The sequence below is a fragment of the Coptis chinensis genome, chromosome 9 (assembly GCF_015680905.1).
Source record: "Coptis chinensis isolate HL-2020 chromosome 9, ASM1568090v1, whole genome shotgun sequence".
NCBI classification, from domain to species: domain Eukaryota; kingdom Viridiplantae; phylum Streptophyta; class Magnoliopsida; order Ranunculales; family Ranunculaceae; genus Coptis; species Coptis chinensis.
Window position 1 is genome coordinate 68,446,033 of NC_141464.1, and position 21,976 is coordinate 68,468,008.

Sequence of the window (21,976 nt, forward strand, 5' to 3'; positions counted from 1 at the left end):
GATCATCTATCTCCATCTCCCTTCCAATCAGCCAATCAAAAGCTCAAACTACGTCCGACTTGATTCGAGTTCACTAAAAATTTCGATACGTAGGCTGCTCGACATAACCGAGTTCAGTCGAACAAATACTACCTCTACAAGAACCAAAAACCTTATAAATCCTAAACCCCCTACTTCAACACATGATGTAAGCAATAAAAAAAAAAAAATGGATAGACTTCCATGCGATGTCATAGCAACTATTCTTACAAATCTACCAGTCAAGTCAGTTGTTCAATGCAGGTCAGTATGTAAAACATGGCTAGCAAATATAGACAGCCCTCACTTCCCTGAACTACATCTCAATGCATCAACTCAATCTGGTAAGAAGCCTTCTTCTATGATATTTATGATATTACAGAGTACTTCTAATGAAATTTACGTTGGAAATGTAGTCGGAAAGTTTCCTTATCGATGGCTAATGGTCCGAAGGCTGCATCTTTTATGTAACAAAGATAATTATGTTTTATACGCGGAGCCTCCTGTCAATGGACTTTTATTTGTGTATACGTCAAGAGCGATTTTTAGTAAGCCATTGGAACACATGAAGTGTAAGCCATCGAAAGACCATTATGCAATGCACATTTGCAATCCTGCTACACAAGAGTGTGTCAAATTGCGCAATTTTAATTTTAACTTCAGCGAGTACAAAGAGGCGTCTATTGTGTCAGGGTTCTGTATGACTACTATTGTGTCGGTTTCAATATGACTACTAAGGAATTTATGGTGGTGAGAATGTTTTTCGGGTTGAGTAATGATGACGAGGCTTCTGTATCAAATGTGGAGGTGCATACATTGGGTTCAAATTCGTGGAGAAACTTGGGAGAAGCTCCTAGTGTGTGGTTTATTGGGTTTTCTTCTGTATTTGTTAATGGTTCACTACATTGGTTGGCCAAAAGCAAACCAAAAGATGGTTCTAATGGATTATGTTCAATGCTCATTGTGTCCTTCAACTTAAGTTCTGAAAATTTTGGCGTTATCTCATTTTCTGAATTTGGAATTCTTCCGCATTCTGTGCCTGAGGATGGGCCTATAGCTTTCCAACTTGTGACATTAGGGCGGTGTCTTTCGGTAGTTGATTCTTGTCTAAAAAATCCAGTAATATTATGGGTTTTGAAGAATTACAATGTAATGGAATCATGGACGAGGTACATTATCCGTAAATGTGGATCACGTATTGAACCAGTTCAGATGATTTCTTATGGGAAGAATGGTGATATTTTACTACTTTATGGCTCTAATAAACTGATGTCTTACAACATAGAAAGTCAAACTCTTTCCTCCCTGAAAGGTGGCACAAATTGGTGGTTTTATACAGCATTTTCGTATGTGGAGAGCCTCATTTCAGTCAAATCACTCTGCAAAACAGAGGATCAATGTTAAAGGAATCAATAGAATGAAGAACAAAAACGAGGTAACTAATACATCTAATACATCTAATACATTTTATTTATTTGATTTTCTGTTTTCTGTTAAATAAAAATAGCATATTGGATAAGTAGTGTGATACAAGAGGTCACTACAATTCTACAAACCAGAGTACAAAGGATAGAGTAGGAAATCCTTACTGCTTACCTCGTGGTGGAGCCGTATAGGGGCAAAACATGTTCTTTGATGCAGTTTTTATTTCATATCCTCTTTGGAAAATGGAAATCATTGTTTGTTACTGTAACTAAGGTTTTGTTTATTACAACTTAAGAGCTGTAATTTGAAGTCTGAACTCTGAACTAATATAGCAGTATCGAATATCCACGCAGTTTAACGCGGTTCCTAAGAATAATGTTGCATAGAAGTACACTAAGGCTACAAATCCCATGAGTTTTTCTCTTTGACCAGGATCGAGCTCGACGCTATAGATCCTAGGAGTTTTTCGATCTCTTTGCCATGGTGTCGAACATTTGATAAATGAAATAAATATTGGCATGGTATTCCACCGATACCTTTATACTTAGATATTGGCATGAATATTATAATTTGGAAAGTTAGAACATACATAAGGATAATGAACAAACATATTCTTTATTGACAATGAACTACTTTGAATCATACATAATGACAATGAACCAACATATTCTTTATTGATAAAATGCTTTCAAATTACTTATATTTTGAGGTTTTGGTAATATTACACCTTCAGCTGTTTTTAAGTAATATGCTCCATTAATTCCAACATTGTAAATGATGTAAGGGCCTTCCCAACTAGCTGCTAATTTACCAGTCTCTTTTTTCTTGGTAGCTTAAGTTACCATCTTCAAAACCAGATCACCTTCTTGAAAATGTCTTTCTCTTACTTTCTTGTTGAAGGTTTTTCTGAGTTGTCGATGATATGTATCCAACTTTATCCTGTTTCATCTCGTTTTTCTTCGAGATTCAGTACTTTTGCTACCATTACATCCTCATTCTGTCAATTATATTCATACGGACTTTAGTTTTGGATGTAGCTACCACTACTTCTGCTGGAGTTACTGCCTCCATACCATATGCTAGAGTGAAAGGAGATTCTCCAGTAGCAGTACGTGGTGTCGTTCTGTAAGCCCATAGAACATTATTAAGCTCATCGCCCACATACTTTTCTTATCTTCCAGCTTCTTTTTGATATTATCCATGATCGTTTTATTTGTTGCCTCTGTTTGCCCATTTCCCTGGGCGTAATATGGTGTCGATGTAAAATGCTTTACTTTATATGATTATAAGAAAGCTTTTACTTTACCTCCTTCGAATTGTGGTCCGATATCCGATATGATAGCATAGGGCAACCCGTATTGGCAGATTACTCTTTCAAAAAGAAAATTAATTACATATTACTATTTTATATGTTGTAGCGTTATGGTTTCTACTCATTTAGTGAAGTAGTCTATGACAGCAAGCATGAACCATCTTTTACTTTTTTTTTGCTCAGTAAGATTAAAATTTGATTAAAATGGGAAAAAAGAACAGTGCAAAAAGATTAGTAGGAGCAACAGCCTGCACCCTACTAAGATTCAAGCTAGATAATCCTAACTACTACCATTCATAAACATGGTGTAGCGACAATCACACCTAATTCCACTAAAGAACCTCCGAAAAGGTACTTCATATCTGTGTAGCCAAGAAGGTTTTCCATCGATAATGATTGCTTCATTGATTGGCGAGCAACTCCTTTTTTGGGCGACAAAGACATCTGCGGTGATATTGCACTCTCTCCAGATAGAGGTTATCTTCCAATCATGAATCTTATTCAAACAGTTCTGCCATCTTGCTTGTAGCTGCCAAGGGAGATTGCCACTTTTGAAAGTTGTTGCTGCCGCTTCCGAGTCGGTTTCAACCCACAAGTTTACCCATCCATTCGCCACTGCTCACTCAATGCCTTCAAGGATCGCCATACATTTAGCTTGATAATTGGTTCTAGTGTCGATATTCTTAGCCAAGGTCATCTTAAACTTCCCCATAGGTCCCCTATAACTCACACCAATACCAGATGGACCTGGATTACCCAGGGAAGCACCATTAGTATTAAGTTTGATAATATTAAGTTCTGGAGGAATCCAAAAACATTCTTTGATCTTAGATGCATTTTTGGGTCTAGGATTCACATTCCAAAACTTCAGAATACTGCTTTCTTGAGGTGAGTTGTAACTGTGCCCCTTCGAAAGATTACCAATGATCCTCACTTGAGTTCGACATAGAGTTTACATTCCCAAACATTTGCCTTCTTGTCGTTCGAAATGTACTTTCGGTTTCTCTGTTTCCAAATAGCAACCATTCCAAATGCAATGCATGAGTTCCATAGATGTTGTACTTTCGTGCACTCCAACCTTATTAACCTTCAAAGCATCGGTGAGAGTTAAGATAGGTCGACCGATATTAAAAGTTTGCATAATCCATTGCCGGACTTTTTGCACGAAAAGAGCATTCCCATATGAGATGTTGTTGGGTCTCAGATTTTTGTTACACATCCTACAACAAGACACCGTGTGAATCCCAGGTATACGTACTCTGTCATCGGTGGCAATCCCTTTTTGTATAATTTTCCAAGCTAGAGCTGCTGGTCGTGGGTGTATGTGGCTATTCCAAATGAATTTACTCCACCCAACAACATGCTTCTTCAATCTGATCTCCTCATGTGCCGACTTAGTAGAAAACGCCCCCTTAAGATCTGGAGACCATATAAGGTAATCCTAAAACTGAGAGCTGCATTTTTGTACAGAGTTAATTCCAATGTTCAGACTATCAATAAGTTGTTGAATAAGGTCCGGGATATGCCAAGTATCATTCACCAGAAGGTCACACACTTTAGCCCGACATTCCTTCAAATCTTGTGTACTTAAGTTGAGCAATTGTTTCAATGATTTGCTTCCCAACCAATTGCTCCTCCAGATGTCTACTTTCTCTCTAGAACCAACAATCCACTGAGTTCTTGAATCCACCTCCTCAATAGCTTTCCTGATGCCATTCCAAATGGAGCTCGGTTTATGATACATTATGATCTCCCCATCTATATTGAAGTATTTTGCTCTCATGAATCTTTCAAAGTCATTGTTCCTAGTCAGTATGCCCCAACCTAGCTAATTCATTAGCATTGCCAAGTTCATGTCTTTTAATCTTCTGATTCCAATTCCTCCTTCTTCTACCGGTTTGCACACCCTTGCCCAAGAAACATCCCTTGAAAGGAAAGCATCCTCCCTTTCCAACTGGTAAGTTTCTTCTTGATTCTATCTAGTACTGGAAGTATAGAAGCTCTAGAAACCCTTCCTTTATGTAAAGGAATGCCTAAATACTTTTCAGGTAGAGACCCCTCTACCATCCCCAATTCCTTCAGCACTACTTCTTTCCTTGCACGAGTGAAGTTTCCAAAGAAAACCTTACTTTTTGCTTTATTGACAAACTGCCCGGAAGCTTTTTGATATCTCTCTAAGATATAATTAAGTTTTCTGATACCTCTAATGTCACCATTTGCAAATATAATGATATCATCTGCAAAAAGTAAGTGACTAGGAGCAGAATTTTTTTTCAAAGCTACTAAAGGCTTCAGGTGGTTCCAAAGCCTCAAGTAATGTAAAGCTTTACTAAGTGTATCCTCAGCAATGGCAAAGAGCGGAGGTGATAAGGGGTCCCCCTGGTTAAGCCCTCTTTTCATGTTAAAGAAACCCACTGGACCACCATTCAAAAGAATAGAAATATAAGCAGATTTGATTATAGTACTAACCCAATTTATCCATATTTTAGAAAAACCCAGCCTAGTCATTACCTGGAAGAGGAAGTCCCAATTCATGGTGTCATAGGCCTGAGTTATGTCCAACTTCAAAGCAACAGAGCCCCCGAACCTTTTACCATTCATTTCATTCATGAGCTCCGAAGCCAAGCATATACTAGATTGGGGGCATCTATCTGGTACAAAACCAATTTGTTCTTTAGTAATGATTTTTTCTGCTAGAATATTCAACCTCAGTTGCATCAACTTTGTAATGATCTTCATAAGAAAGTTTCCCATGCAGATAGGCCTATACTGGCTGAGCTTTGTAGCATCCTTATCCTTAGGAACCAATGCAATGAAGTTGGTATTGAGACCTATAAGTAAGCTTCCTTGACTGAAAAAGGATTGGACAACAACACAAACATCTTGTTTAATAATGCCCCAACATTTGTGATAAAAGTGCCCTTGAAAGCCATCAGGTCCCGGAGAACTATCAACCTTCATACTAAAGACAACCGTTTGAATTTCTTCAAATTCCGGAATTTTAGTAAGCTTGTAGTTGCCTTCAACATCCAAAAGCTTAGGAACAATACTAAGTAGACCAGGGTCAGGTAGAACTTGATCTGCTGCAAATTTGGTCTCATAAAACCCAACTACATGCTTCTGAATCTCTTCCGGTTTTGTTAACAGATTCCCTTCTTCCTCCATAATTTCAGTGATCAATGCTGCACCTTCTCTAATCTTACACATATTGTGAAAGTACTCAGAGTTCTTATCTCCATCCTCCTCAAAATGTGTTCTGCTTTTCTACCTGAGAAGAGAGGCTCTATTGTCTCTTGCAGCATCCAGTTCCAATTCCTTTTGAACCAAAACTGTTGTAACAAGCTCATCCTCCATACTTTGATTTGCTATCATTTGCATCTCTTGTAATTCCTCCTGTACTCTACTTATATTCATGTCTATGTGTCCAAAGACTTCAAAATTCCACTTCTTCAGCTCACACTTCAATCTTTTTAGTTTATACATGGCTTTAAGAATGGGCAGTGGTGGACCTCCTTCAAAAGCTATGTTCAAACTATTTCTGACTAAATCCAAAAAGGTGGGATGAGAAACCCACATCTTATTGAATCTAAAGGGAATATTTCTGGGCTTAGGAATGTTTGGGTGCATTCCAAGAAGAGGTGAGTGGTCTGAAGCATGCCTTGCCGCCGCTTTATACTTCCACCCTGCATATTTCAAATTCCAAGCCCCATTGTAAAATGCCCTATCTAGCTTGCTTGCCACTCTATTAGGACCCCATTGGTTGTTACACCAAGTAAGTTTAACTCCTTCCCAATTACTTTCCATCAACTCAGCAGTGTTAACAAAGTTAATGAACTCTTGCATTGCTTGTTTGTTAGGTGGCCTTCTTCCTTTCTTCTCCTCATTCCTCAATACAACATTGAAGTCTCCGATTACCAACCATTTCCCACGGTTAACATTATTATAGCAAGTCGTAGAGTCTATTAACCACGGTTTTGGAAATCATAATACCACGGTTTTTTCCAACACCGTGGTAAATAAGAGGTATTTAATACTAAGATTTTGTTAGAAGTATTTGTCACGGTAGTTGTTACCACGGTTTTAAAACAGTGGTTAAAAAGCTTTTACCACTGTATATAACAATGGTTATTGAGCTTTTTCGTAGTAGTGAAGCAATTTTCTCATTTCTCCTAATGCCAAAAGATTGAGCAATATACCTAACTATTGAAAAAACTGAAGATTAACAACTAGATTGTTCCAACGTACACCTTAGCGGCTACTTGGACTCCTTAACAAACAAGCTAGCTAGCTACTCCATGGATAGCTCAAAAAATAAAGTAGAAAACAGTTCTAATTAATATAAGCCAATAGAGCCCAGATAATACCTTACACAAATAGTCGTGATGATCTATGGGATATATTGGTCGATAAATTAAAGTCAATGAAGTCCTGGCGAAGTACATCTATTTCCTTGGTCGTGTAAGTGTCCTTGCTAGCCAACTCCATCACCTAAGTGAGTCGAGAAAAAAGTTGATGGATCATGAATTTTTTTCGATAACATACTTTTTTCGATATCATATTTTTTTTTGTTTATGTTGATGTGATGTATTAAAGAACATAATAACTCTATTCACTTTCTTTTTTATTGGTAGACCAGGATCCTCGATCAAGTGCAGCATAAAGATCGAGCATCACATAATAACCACATAAGATAACCCCCTTTTGTTGTGGGCACTTCACAAAAAATTATATAAAACAATCAATTATATATATATGCAACTAATAACAAAGATACACATTGCACTTTTAGCAGAAAATAATAGTTTACCTTCATGTAGTTCCAATTTGGATTTTGATTGTTCTTTCTCTTTTCTTGAAACAAGTTAACTGTTTTGATTGAACTAACAATTGCAAGATTTTTGTAACAAGAATGAAAAAAAAAATAGCCATCCCTGCTTGTAACTTATTTAAACTCATAATCAACCAAACGTTTGAACCAAAGGATTTATTCATAAAGGAAACGAGTGCAATTCAAGGCACTATTACTAAAGATCATATCCAAATAGCTAGGGGTCTAGTCAAAGAAATTGAAAAGGGTACTTACGTGTTTATCTCTAATTTCATATCTGGATTTGGTTCACTTCCAAGAGAATTAAACCAGTACACTTCCATCGATGGTATGTCAGTACCTATTAAAACCCCCAATGCCCGCTGCGACAAATCAAGTATAATTGAATTAAATAAATTCTTACAAAAATAAAAAATTATTTCATAAAAAAAATACACGTACCTTGTGTTATAAGGAATTAAAAGCACGCGGTCGCCATGGATACTAGCCAAATGCTGAATGTATCGTGTCTTACCATCATCCTTTGTAAGAGCATTAATGCTTTGAGGGTTTCCAAACACATATTTTGCTCGAGCAATCCCATAAGAAGTATACAAGTGTCTAAACCATATATAAATCAATTAGATTGTATTATATCAAACAAGAATGAATTTTAAATGGCAAACCAAGAGTTCTCACCTAATGTATGTTATCAGGCAAGAGGAAGCTAACTTTCCCGTGTGACACACATCACTCAGCTCATCCATACTCACTGTTATATCCTCCATCTCATCGATAAAAAGAGCTCCAACCAGTGGAACAGTTACCAGTCCATTATCCTCCAACTTCTTTTCCACAGTTTGATAAAATCTTTGTGAACTTATTTTCCTTATCACCATTTCTCAATGGAGCATGCTCTTCCTAACATGTACGTTATCATATCATTGAGCAAGATTGATATTGTGATAGCGATCGTATAATAGAAAAACTATACGTATGTAAAATATTGTTAACACACTCACCACAACATTTTCAAGTATCACGAATTCCTTTAGCCACAAATGAACCAACTGCATCTTTCACACATGAATGTTCACCAGATCCATTAGGTAATGGGAGAAGGGCACCACCAGACAATGCTTTTTCGATCGACACACGTACATATGCATCCGGGAAAGTCAAGCAATGCATAGATGTTGCTGCCTTTGTCATTGGATAAACACTTCCTTCAACAACAACATTGTCTTTTGATCCCAAAGCCAATTTATACTTTTGGAACTATGAAAAATAAAGAAATTAAAAAAAATATTAGGACTTGTTGAGTCATAAACGTATGTCTTAATCATCACTAGGCAGATACTTACCATCATCCAATTTATAGGAATAAATTTTGATGTCGCTACAATGCCTTTTTCTTTAATTGATTTTGACTATACAATGAATACAAAGCCAAGCCAAGTTAGTAGGGGGGAAAATGCATAATAGAACAATATATAGAATCACATATAGAGTCTATCCTAAAATACTAGAAAACATAAGCCATAGATTTTAAATACGTACGTACCTAATTTTTTTTCACCTTTGGTTTCGACAATGCCCCGGTCTGCTTTGTTTTACCGACTTCCTTTGACTATGCATTAATTGAATAAAGCAGGTGCCAACTAGCAAAGTCGGTAAAACCTTTGGGTGATGATACCAGAGGTCTGGGGCTCGAACCCCGCAAGCATCAAGGAGTTACTGATCTCATTTAAAACAGGCTTACCAATAAAATAATAATAATAATAATTGAATAAAAGTGAAGTCAACAACCACATAGTGCTTAAAAGGCTTTGGAAACCAACATATAGAATTAAAGGTACAAAGGTACAAAGTTTGTACCTGTTGCCTACATGAATTACGATTTTGAGCTTGGGTAACTACCCTGTCTATTATCACTCTTATCACTATTGGACACTAGGCCACATTTTCTAATGGTGTGGAGTTCAGCATTCCTACTTGTTTCTTAATCAACTCACTCAATGTTTCATCTATTGGTGAGTTAACCAATCATTGTTGTTTAAGCAACTGTATCAGTGATTTCTTCAATGTCACAATGTGATCATCTTTCTATTGCAACTGCACCTCCAATTTCTGAGTATATTCCTTATTTGATCTACGCTTAGGGAGATTAAAGTACATAGTTGGAGTACAATACATTCCACCCACCCTAACTCGGCCACTATGCTCAGGGGTTCCCAATGCCAAAGTAAGAATATCTTCACTACCTTATGTTACCAACTTTCCTTCCTTTTCATCATGTTTTAGTACCTCATGTAAGATAATGGAATGAGAAGCTCATTAAGTATCTTCCCACGAATTAGAAGTGTTTTTCATAAAATTTGGAACTTACGATTTTTTCAGCTATCTCCTTAGTAGCATCATTTGAATATTCACCCTTCTTGTCTTGTCGTGCTAGTAGCCACATGACATGTCTATCTTTAGGATCAATTGACACTTCCGCTGCTTTCTATTATCAATCACAAGTCAAATAACTCAAATAATGTTAGAATATATAATACAATTTCAGAGACTAGAATATTAGATCTATCTACATGTTGTCATGATGTCTGGGGAACGGGAGAACTCTAAGCATTATTTGCACTTGGAACAAGCCTGAAAATGTATTTGTTCTAGTCTTGCTTCAAGGGAACGAGTCGAGTAGGAACAAGATTTTATCCATCGACCAGATTAAGAAGCCTAGTAGTACTAAAATTAATCAATCCAAACAATAACAAAAATTAACAAAAATATGAAATATGACAAACCCAAATTTGAGACCCTAGAGTTTGCCATGAAATGTTATTGCATGCATCAATGCACACTCACCCTGTTGTCATCAGACTTGTGCACACTCACCTTAAGTAGACCATACTCAAGTCCTAGGCAATTAAAAAAAATATACTACAAAAGACTACTCAAAGAACTCAAGTAATGTTAAGATATGTATACTACAATTTCACATAATAAATTATTAGATATATCTACATTGTCACGCTGTCTAGGGTATGAAGAAAGCATGTTGTCAGATATAACGTTTACTTTTTGTATAATTTGTTGAAAAAAACAAGGGGCACACACGAAGTATCAAGAGCGGGAAGAAAGGAAGAATTCATCTGGAAAAACAGCAGCAACCCTAAATGACAACTCTAGCCATCAAGTTTAATTAATATGTTGTACAGAAGAATAGTTTCATAGCATATATGTTCCAACACGTATTGATTGGTTTTTGTAGGCAAGGCCAAAATCTATGTCATTTATCTCACCATCCTAGATTGGTACTTGAAATTTAAATGGGGAACTAAAGGACCCAACCTATGTTGAATTCAACTTCAATTGTTATGGACAAAGAACTTAGGCTGGGTAAAAGTAGCTTCATATTCTAACTGGGCAGTTAAAAAAATACACAACAAAATCCTTAAAAAACAAATTATACTAGAAAAACATATATAATCGATTACCATCTTATCGGCGAGGCCAATATAACCATCTTTACCTATTCGATGGTCATATTCGTTCACATCCCTTCTCTCTGCTTGCAACTTGCTTAACTTTTAAAGGTTTCGAAGGAAAAAAGAATCAGTTTATCTTAACTTGCCTCCAAAATATTCTTTAGTGGAAATTATAAGAAAAACATGCACTTTGTATTAACCTGGAATTCTTCTGAACATCTAATCATTACAAATTTCAGCCAATCCGGTGTCTTCATGTCTAGATAAACGTACCACAAATATGGTGGATTTTCTAGCAGTGATGGATCATCTAAATATGGTGTGACAAATTCTTTTGTCAGATGAGTCTTGAACCTCCTCCACAGTACACCACAATGGGATATTGCTTTCTTTTTATGTTTTACATCTATAATAAATCTCAACTGCAAGTATTCAATTAAACAAATTGTAGTTTACATATAAAATAGAAAAAGAATTTAATAATTAACCACTTCAACAATGATAAGCTCAATAAACACTTACCTCCATTCCTACCTATAAATCCTCTTTCATGAGATCAGGCACTTTAACTCAATTTAGATATTCAGCTAGTGGAACAACACCTCTAACCAATGAACTTGCCCAAGTAGCAACATTTTTTTGTACCACTCTTTCGATAGGCACAGAATTTTCATCAAACTCCACTACAATCTCTATACTGTCCCATTGCTTAGCTTATTCATGTCGAGAGACACTGTTTGACCTCTCACATTTTTTTCACCGGCAGGTACCACAGCTAAATGTCTTCTATTCATTTTTTTAAGTGAACCAGCACCTGTTTCAGGGTCCATTGCTTAAGCTTCAAAACCTGTAATAAGCAGACATGTCTCAATTTTTAGTTTACCACAAGAAAAAGCAACAAAAAATGAATAAACTTAAGCATGCGTACTTAACCATATTAAACATTACTTACCTAAGTCAAGAACAAATGAAAACGAATTTGTCACAACCTCGAATATAATTCAATGAAGGATTCTCTTAATCCATCTCATAGCAAAAAGAATATAACTAATAGGCATATTATGCAAATCTACTTCACGTTGATAGAAAATAATAATAATATTAATAAAAATGAAAGAAACAAGCTCAACCAAATATAACATGACAACTCAAAAGTATATAAAGAATATATTATTTCCTATTTAGAACAGTTCACTAGTGGAATGGAACTATAAGTTAAACTGAAAAATCTAAAATTAAACTTTTAGCTGTCAATCCAAATCCCTTCACAATCTTCTCACATGTAATTTGATTGAGATTCATTAGTAGCATCAAATGATTCAACACTTGGCAATACTTCAACTTGATCAAGTATGTCATTGAGGTCATCTTCGTCTCCGTAGTCCAGGTAATTTTGGCGGGATTCTAGAACCACTGACAAACTAGGATCAACTTGATCAGGTACATAGAAAACTTGCTTCACTTGTGATGCAAATATAAATGATTTTGACTTGTGACCAATTCTTCCAAGATAAACTAACGTGTGACCCATATCATCAGTCTTGACACCATTTTTACTATCCACCCAATCACACTTGAGCACTGGAACTTTGAAGGCAACATAGTCGAGCACCCATATCTCGACAAGAACACTGTAGAATGACATGTTAGTGACTATTGGATTTTGATCCTTTGAACTTGAAATCTGTGGTGGTGTTGCCAATAGAGAAACTCCACTATTTTGAGTGACTCATGAAGCATCACAATCCTTTGTCAAAAAACGGTGACCATTAACGACAAAGGTAGAATATTTTAAAACATGTGCCAAAGGACCTTTAGATATCCAGTTTAAAGCGCTTGACACCTTATTCTCAGGCTTAAGTCGTTCCTCCAACACATGATTGTTTTAAAATAAAAGTTAGCCATACTAATAGTTTATTATGCTGAAAAGACTCTAAGTCGATCGTTTACCCTTTCTTTAAGCCAACTACTAAAGGTACGCTTGTGTTCGTCTTGCAACAATGTCGGTTTTCTTGACTTGCGGGGATCTTGTTTCTTTAAATAGGTCATATGTTCCCTATCATGTTTCCAATAGAAATCATTTTGTTAGCTAACAAAATTCTAAGAAACATAAGACTGATTTGAAATGTGAAACAGCTAAATAGTCCTACTTACTCAAAGTAAGGAAGATCGAACATCTTTTGTGTTTTGCAACACATAGTTATGTGCTTAATCTAAAGCTTTTCTATCAACTGGAATAACACCATATCAGCAGGGTGTTGTCACCGGAAGGAGGAATCCCAATTTTCAACAACTCAGGTAAGAACTCACTACAAAATTCAATTGCTTCCTCTGCAATATAATTTTCTGCTATACAAGCTTTTGGTCGGTTTGGATTTCTTATATAACTCTTTAAAACCTTCATATACCTAAAACAATATGAAAAGATAACTTGAATTTTAAAATTTTTATTCTAATATATATGAACCATTAACAATCAAAATAAATTATTCATCATACCTCTCAAATGCGTACATCCATCGGAAGAAAACAGGACCACAAAGCTCAACCTCTCTGACAAGATGCACCGTTAAATGAATCATAATGTCAAAGAATGATGGTGAAAAATATATTTCCAACAAACATAATGTGATCACTATATCATTCTGGATTTTAAGCAACCTTTCCACGTCTATTACTTTCGCACAAATAGCTTTGAAGAAGGAACACAACCTCAAAATGGCATACCTCACATGTTTTGGCAGCATAGACCATATTGCAACAGGAAGCAATTGTTGCATCAACAAGTGACAATCGTGCGACTTGAGACCATGCAATTTTAGGTCTTGAATTGCATTGACACAAGTGGCTTAAAATTTGAAGAGTATCCTTCTAGGACTTTCAACTCGTGTAATGTTTTGCACAATCTCACTTTCTCGGCTATAGATAATGTGTAGTGTGGTTAGAACATCCTCTTCTCCCCAATCTTTAGAGCCAATTCCTTCCTTAAACCCATCTCCTCCATATCAAGAGGACTATTAAGATTGTCTTTTGTTTTATTTGGTACGTTTAGTAAAGTGCTAATGATGATATCACAAACATTTTTCTCGATGTGCATGACATCCAAGTTATGGAATAAAAGCAAATACGACCAATAATCAAGATAAAAAAGAAATTGACTTTTTATTCCAACATTTGGTGGCATTGCTTTCATCATCTTCTTCCAATGACTTCTTTGATATTCCCACTGTTTTTTTTTTTCTTACATGTGTGAAATTGATCCCTTCACCTTTGCTTTTAATTTCCTCACCAGATAATATTTTAGGTTCCATTCGAAGCTCTTTCTCACTGTTGAAGGCCTTTTGCTGTCTACGATAAGGATGATACCGCGGAAGAAATCTTCTAGTGGCTTGGTATATATTTTTCCTTAAGTGTTTCAGCCTATAAGAAGATGTGTCTTCGCCGCACCTTAGACATGCATAATAGCCTTTAGTAGTGCACCCTGAAATATTGCCAAGTACTGGAAAATTGCTAATTGTCCATAGCAATACAACTTTCAACAAAAAGGGTTCTCGCTTGTAGGCATCATAAAGCATAATCATGTCACCTCGAATTTCGTTCGATGCATTCGGAAAACATTATTTGTCCCCGACTCTTGATCTCCGAGGTGTGGCGACTTCCACTTCCAAAACCCATAAACAGTTTAAAATATCGCGGATAATTAAAACCAATAAAAATTTCAATTATACAAAAGTCTTCTTCATTACAAAAAATTCCCAATTAAGATTAGGTTACAAATCTCTTTTCAATAACTCTTTAATTAAAATATATAAATGAGAATACAAAAACCTTGTCTACCGAAAAAGCTATATCACCTCGAGGGAAAAACAAAACGTGTCCGGAGATGTAACGCTTAATGCAAACCACAAGCGGCTGACCACTCTTCTTCAACACTAAACCTCATGTCAAAACTTATCAACTATGTTCATTGAATGAATGAACACACCGATAAGCAAACATGCATATCGGTCATTGACGTATAAACAATCTTTGGTGTGAGTAGCCCTAAAACAACATATACTTATACAAATATAAACACCATCCATAAGGCGGTTAGTTCCTCTACCGAGGCCTTTAACTTTCAACGACAAATACAACATCCTAAAGAATAATAATTAAAGGTGGTAGTTCCTCCACCGAGCCTTTTAACTTCCCACTAATCACACAACAAACTATACACATGATAAATAAGACATGTAGTTCCTCCATCGAGGCCTTTTAGGTTCAACTAAACAAATAACCAACCAAACATATTATATCGTTACCTCATTTCATGCTCGATCCGCGAGTGGGTCGTCTCGCGCCCAAGTAATTAGTTTGACCCACCCTTACGCAAAACCATATATAATCATCTATCTACGGATACAACATTAACAAATATATTACCATAATTATATTAATTAAGGTTTTCTTTGCGTGTCCCTAAAATCACGTCGTATCTATGTCTTTACCTAGTTTCCACGGCTACCACAATGATCGCAAACCCAACCCCGACATGTACATCCACATGCCTCCCTTACATAATGAGCCACTCGTGCGTAACCACCACGAAATGGGATGCGCGCGACACCGTAAATCCTCACACGGAAGCCAAATCTATGTAAGCACCGCCACTATTCGGCATAAAAATATTATTATCATCGTTACATTTTCTTAACGGAATAATCAAGCCAATTATTAAATTTCGCCCGATGGGGACGCCCGAAGGCCATTCGATTAATTGAAACGCCGGAAGGGCCGCCCGCCATTCATTCAGATTAATCAAACGCCCGGAAGGGGCCAATCACATGAGTTGTGGTAGTCGGGTTCAGGATTTTCGTTCGTAATTTATTCGGTGTCATACATTAATGACTCATAAACATTTCTACTATATCACGTCTTGGTCAATTACCTTATTGCACTAAGCCATAATATATATGAAACATCTCAATTATATCTCATAACCAAAATTCATTCTTTCACGCGTGCCAATATATTATTGCACTACGCCACAATCCCGGTGGGCAAATATTCACCGATACTATATTAAGCATCTCACATATAAAATAATGGAGTGTATATACATTTCTCCAAGATATTGCATTAATATAAATATCCCAAAGATATTATCTCATGTCACAATGCTTCAACGTATCACATACATTTTATTATAACGTATTAGGAATATAATATCTCCTAATATCTCAATATCGTCACGTGTCAAAAATACACAACATCGATGTCAAATCTTTCTTAGATAATGACCACCAAAATATATATGAAGCTTCCACAAAGATTTTATTACTACATATGTCCATATAATATCTGACATAAAACGTGAACACAAATAAAGCGGTCCACGGTCCATAATCAAAGCCCAATATATATATATTTTCTTTTTTACTACTCACGTCAAATCTAAATTAGATAATGACAAACCAAGTTATATAATATCGACAACATTTTATTTCTATATTTATCCATATAGTCAATATGTGAAAAACTAGAAAAGTCAACATTCACAATCAACGGTCAAAGTCAAACGGTCAAATGTCAAAGTCAACTGATTAAACGGTCAAAGCCAAAGTCAACACATCATGGTCAAAGTCAAAGTCAACACATCATGGTCAAAGTCAACACATCATGGTGGTCAAAATCAAAGTCAAAGTCCCCATCATGGTCAAAGTCAACCCATCATGGTCAAAGCCAAAGTCAACACATCATGGTCAAAGCCAAAGTCAACCCATCATGGTCAAAGTCAACACATCATGGTCAAAATCAAAGTCAACCCATCATGGTCAAAGTCAACACATCATGGTCAAAATCAAAATCAACCCATCATGGTCAAAGTCAACACATCATTGGTCAAAATCGTCAAAATCAACACGCCATGGTCGTTCAAACCGTCGTTGTTCAAGTCAAACCGCTGTTCCGGTGTTCGGACAGTTCGAGTCATAGCCACGTTCATGGCTAAGGTCGAAGTGCATGGCTCGTGGGCTCATGACCAAGGTAATGGTTCGGACCTAACCGCTGCCCCAAAACCTTAGAACCCGAAGTCTAAACATTGGAAACCCACATAGATCTATTTTAAGTCCAATGGACCGGTCCCAAAGCAATATTATAAATTGGCCCAAAACGGTTAAAGTGATTGGGCCCAAAGGAAACTAATTAAACCGATCCAACACACAAATGGTTCTACCCGTCAATTTAACTTGAATCGGGTCCACAAATTAAAACAAAACCGGGCCCAAATAGCTAATAGAATTTGGCCCATACAACTAAAACAAACCGGGCCCAAAACTTAAACATTTCGCCCAAACAACAAATGAAATTAGGCCGCCCAAAACTTAAACCCGACCAACCGGCCCAAGCCCAGCCGCCACAATGATTAAGGCTTCCTCCTCCCCATTCTCTCCTCCACCACCACCAAAAATCCGTCCACCACAAACTCCGATCGCCCACCCATTTCAAACACACGGTTTTGATCCTCCTAGAAACCCCTACCACTTTAACAAAGATAATAACTCTAATTCTTAAATTCAACATATCGCCCAAAACTAGATCTGAGAATATTCCGACCGCCATTAATGGCTTCCACCAAGCTCTAATCGACAGCCCCACACAACCCTCACAACCAAACATCAACCCATTCATCCACAACAACAAAACAGTTCAAACACAAACAAAATCGCCCCCACCCCCGATATGGCGATGCGCCCATTAACGCACCTCGAAGCTTTCTCCAAGCTCCCGATCCATACCGACCACCACCATTCCATCCCACAACCACACACACAACCTAAAAAGCGGTTAACACCTCTTTAATGGAGTGTTTAGGGCGAAATAGCCATTAACAACTTCAAAGGTTCAAAGACCCCCTCGCGAGGCGACCCAATCACGGTTTAAACAACACACTTCACCCATCCACCCCGACGGTTTCACCATCGATTTCAATCTCGACGGTTTAACCATCGATCACTCACCCTCCACCAACACGTGAAGACGCCATTCTGATAATTCAAAGTTTTCAACGGTTCAATCATTTTAATTACAAAAACGAAATTTAATAAAGTTAAATAATACAAAGACACGAAATCCAATACAACAGGTTTTAACAATGCTACAAGGCCGTAGAGTAATGAACGGTAAAATTAGTGAAAACATAGACAATAAAAAGCGGTTTACGTATTCGGTGAAATAGCAAAAGAGCTACTCACTGTATGAACGACTTCGACGAATCCTCTAGCCGATTCGTCAAGGCTCCAAAGAAACCGACTTCTCTCTCTGCTCCATTTTAATTATTCTATTCTCCGGAACCCTATTTTCTAGAAAAATGTGTTTATATACTTGGGTCCAAACCCAGCCAAACCACGGACTTCGGACCCAAAACCAGCCCACGTATCCCGAGTCCAATCCGACGAATTTTGAAAATAAATAAATAAATAATTAAGAAATAGAAAAAATATGTATTTAAAAATACGGGCGTTACAATAACTCCTTCCCTCCACAAGGTAACTAAGTCCTCAATCAAGGGTGCCAAGTATACATCGATATCTTTCCTAGGTTGTTTTGGACCATGAATCAACATTGTCAACATCATAAACTTTCGCTTCATGCATAACCAAGGTGGGAGGTTGTATGTGACTAACATTACCGGCCACAAACTATATCTACTGCTAAGAGAGTTGAATGGGTTGACCCCATCAGCTGAAAGTGCTAAACAATGGTTTCTTGACTCACTTGCAAACTTTGGACACCTATTATCGACCTCCTTCCATGCTTTAGAGTTAGCTGGGTGATGCAATTTATCATCGATTACTTTTTCATTGGCATGCCATGTTACTGACTTTGCTGTCTCCTCAGACTTAAACATTCTTTCAAATCTTGCAATTGGTGGAAAGTACCATATAACTTTTGTCGGTACACCACTACACTGGTCTATCTTACTTTTGTTTTCCTTGTATCTTGACACTCCACAAGTAGGGCACTCAGTTAGGTTCTTGAAATCATCACCTCTGTAAAGTATACAATCGTTGGGACACACATGTATTTTATGGTATTTCATACCATAAACTGACAATGTCTTCCTAACTTCATGCATGTTCGAAGGCAACACATTATCTTTCAAAGGAAACATCTCCCGTAACACATTCAACAAATTCGTAAAACTTGTGTCGGACCTTTGCTTTTAGATTAAATAATGTAACCATTGCTGATAGCTTTCTAAACTTTAGGCTGCCTTCGTACAGAGGTGTTTCTGCATCTTCAAGCAACTCTTTAAACTTCTCAGGATTAGCCTCGAATTGTTCTTATGTAGTATATACCATTCGTTTCATGGGTACCATATCATCTGGAGTCTCCATCTCATGATATTGGTTGTCATTGGCATATGCAGGAACACTGCGCTCAGTAAAATTAGAAGATCTTTCCCCTTGAAATCTCCATGTCGTATAAGTTGTGTCAATACCATGATGGACAAGATGAGATCTGCCTTCTCTCTTTGTTAACTCGCAGAGATTTCCACAACTTTTGCATGGGCAGCGTAAGAAACTATCCTCATCCTTTGCAATACTGATCAAAGTTTCTACCCCATTATTGTATTCCCTAGTGAGCCTATCCTTTGACATCCAAAACTTATCCATTTTGAAAGGCAATAATTAATTTCGCGAAACAATGGAAAAGTAGCACTCTACTGCAACAATTAAAACGTAAAATAAACACATGATCCAAGGGATGAACTACAATCAGGTGAAAAAATAAACAACAAAGCAGACATTATTAATTACTTGCATGTTATCATCGAGTGTTTAATTCTTAAAAAAGCATAAATCTTTGTCCCAAACCAATTTAACACAGACCAAACACAGCTCGCAGATATGATTCCAAATCACCAAGTTTTTCCCTATTAAGTAACACCATAACATATGGTAGAATTACTAGTTGGGGTTTGGATATCAATCATCATTTTCAGGAAACTAGAAAGGCAAAAACAACAAAACCATACCAATCACTAATTTAATAAATTGAAAAAAATGGATTCATACTATACATATTGCAAGAAAAACACGGAAGTAGTAATGGATCATTCAGCAGGGCACTAGTACTGGAAGCATTTGCAAATGAATCAGGTGATAATGATCCTAATGGTGTGGGTGGATCGAGTAATATGTTCTTAAGTGATGGTGGTTTATCTACTGTTATTTATAAATATAGGTGGTTCTAATCACGTGATTGTTTGTTTTCTTCTTCACGTAGTCATTGGCAAAATCGTTACTATAATCCTACTCGGAGTTTGATAAACCAAAGGGATGTCAATGAACTAAGGCTACTTAACATGCCCAATCTAGAACTCAACTTCCCAAAACAAAATAAACCATCAATCAAGTTAAAAAAAAATGAGGTTATTCAGGAAAAAAAAATGAGGGCAGATCATGTTAGGGACATTTTGTGTGATGCATTTTGGAGGGCTAGGGTACAAGTGAAGAAAGAAGCTCCTGTTAACTTTCTCACTGATCCGAATGAGGGCAGATCGACACATTGGCCTGCGGATATCTTGATTTACAGTTGGTCTGAGGGAAAACATGCATGTGTTAATGTAACTAGAGTATCTCCGTTGGTAGGGTTGGGGAATGATGACTTTGAGGTAGGAGAAGCAGCTAAGAGAGTAGTGATAGGGAAGATGGAGAAGGATGGAGAAGCATGAAGAAGCTTGCAGGGCTAACCAACATTGTTTCATTATGTTCAGTTTCTTGGAACAACAGTCTGTTGAGCTCTTCAAGAGACTTCAGAAAGTTATAGACAGTAACGTTATGACAGCTGGTTCTTACAAGTTTGTTTTTAGAATGATAGTATTTGCTATTCAGAAAGGACTGGCGGCACAGCTTGTTGCATGCTTGTCCTAATTATTTGTAAAATTCGTTATCATTATCAATAAAATTTCCACTTAAAAAAAAAAAAAAACTTTTAACAAAAGGCGAGAGTCTGGAAGATGAAAGCTTGATTTTTTGGCAAAGAGCTTGAGAGATGTCGAAGACGAAAAGATAGAATGAAGGAGTAGCAGGAAGAAATGCGAGAAGAGGGAGATGAAAGCTTGAGTTTTTTTTTTTTTTTGAAAGAAACGGTGGAGAGAGAGTATGTTCTTTTTGGGTTTCTTTAATTGTGAAGGGCGGAATTAATTTGGGATACTTGAAATTTTTCATTGAAGCGCAAAATTTTGATGAATTTTGATGTGTGGGTCTGATGAAGTATAGAAAACATTATACTCAAAGTTTTAACCTAAGCGACACAACAGGTTTTAGTAGAACTGACACAATTGAAAAACTTGTAGTGTCTCTTTTCGATGAAGTGACACAACAAACCTAATCCTTAGGCAAACAATTGAAAAAGTTTGTTGTGTCGGTTTCTTACATACCCGACACACCAAAAACCAACACAACAACCCTTTTTTTTAGTAGTAAAATTTATTGTTTAATGAGTAGCTAGCAGGAAAATTGGTTCTTCACTCCATTGAATAATTAGTTGTTATCTATTAAGTTTTAGTTATTTTTTTATATATAATAGTAATTGAGCCTATTTATCAACTTAAATTACAACCAAAAAGAAAAAAAGAATAGAAAATTGGGGCTGGATTTGTCATTACCTATATGCTGCACACTAAAAGAATCTAGTCATTTCTATTGCCTAAACAGTAGGCACTCTCCGCCTACGTCTGACCAACAATTTATGCCTGCAAATGAGGAAATATTCTTAGGTAAGTGGTCAGTATATTAGATTGTCATAGATCAAACAGAGCGTGAACAAAGAAGAAAAGGCATTTCTCACTAAAGTAAAGTAAAATAAATAGAATAAAAATGAATATGAGGTTTGCATAAAAACATTTATCCTTAGTTATTTGAGTATGGCAGGACT

The 21,976-nt window shown here is 36.7% G+C and overlaps 1 protein-coding gene across 11 annotated transcripts in view; it reads right to left on the bottom strand.

Annotated features, from left to right (window-relative positions):
- Positions 1-1,115: 1,115 nt before the first annotated feature.
- LOC147477598 (plasma membrane ATPase 2-like) overlaps positions 1,116-21,976 on the bottom strand; it is a 35,743-nt gene continuing 14,882 nt past the window's right edge. For 7 of the 11 annotated variants that reach the window (XR_015208281.1, XM_086583405.1, XM_086583400.1 and 4 more), the window contains 9 exons: positions 21,708-21,794; positions 9,952-11,897; positions 9,127-9,299; positions 8,927-8,992; positions 8,585-8,840; positions 8,262-8,483; positions 8,025-8,183; positions 7,839-7,945; positions 1,116-1,397 (listed from right to left, as the gene is read on the bottom strand). The gene's annotated coding sequence lies outside the window, so the exon portion shown is untranslated. Of the gene's footprint in view, positions 1,398-7,838; positions 7,946-8,024; positions 8,184-8,261; positions 8,484-8,584; positions 8,841-8,926; positions 8,993-9,126; positions 9,300-9,951; positions 11,898-13,549; positions 13,604-19,745; positions 19,761-21,707; positions 21,795-21,976 lie in introns of those variants that run through there. The other 4 variants (XM_086583401.1, XM_086583398.1, XM_086583403.1 and 1 more) reach the window with 3 other exon arrangements.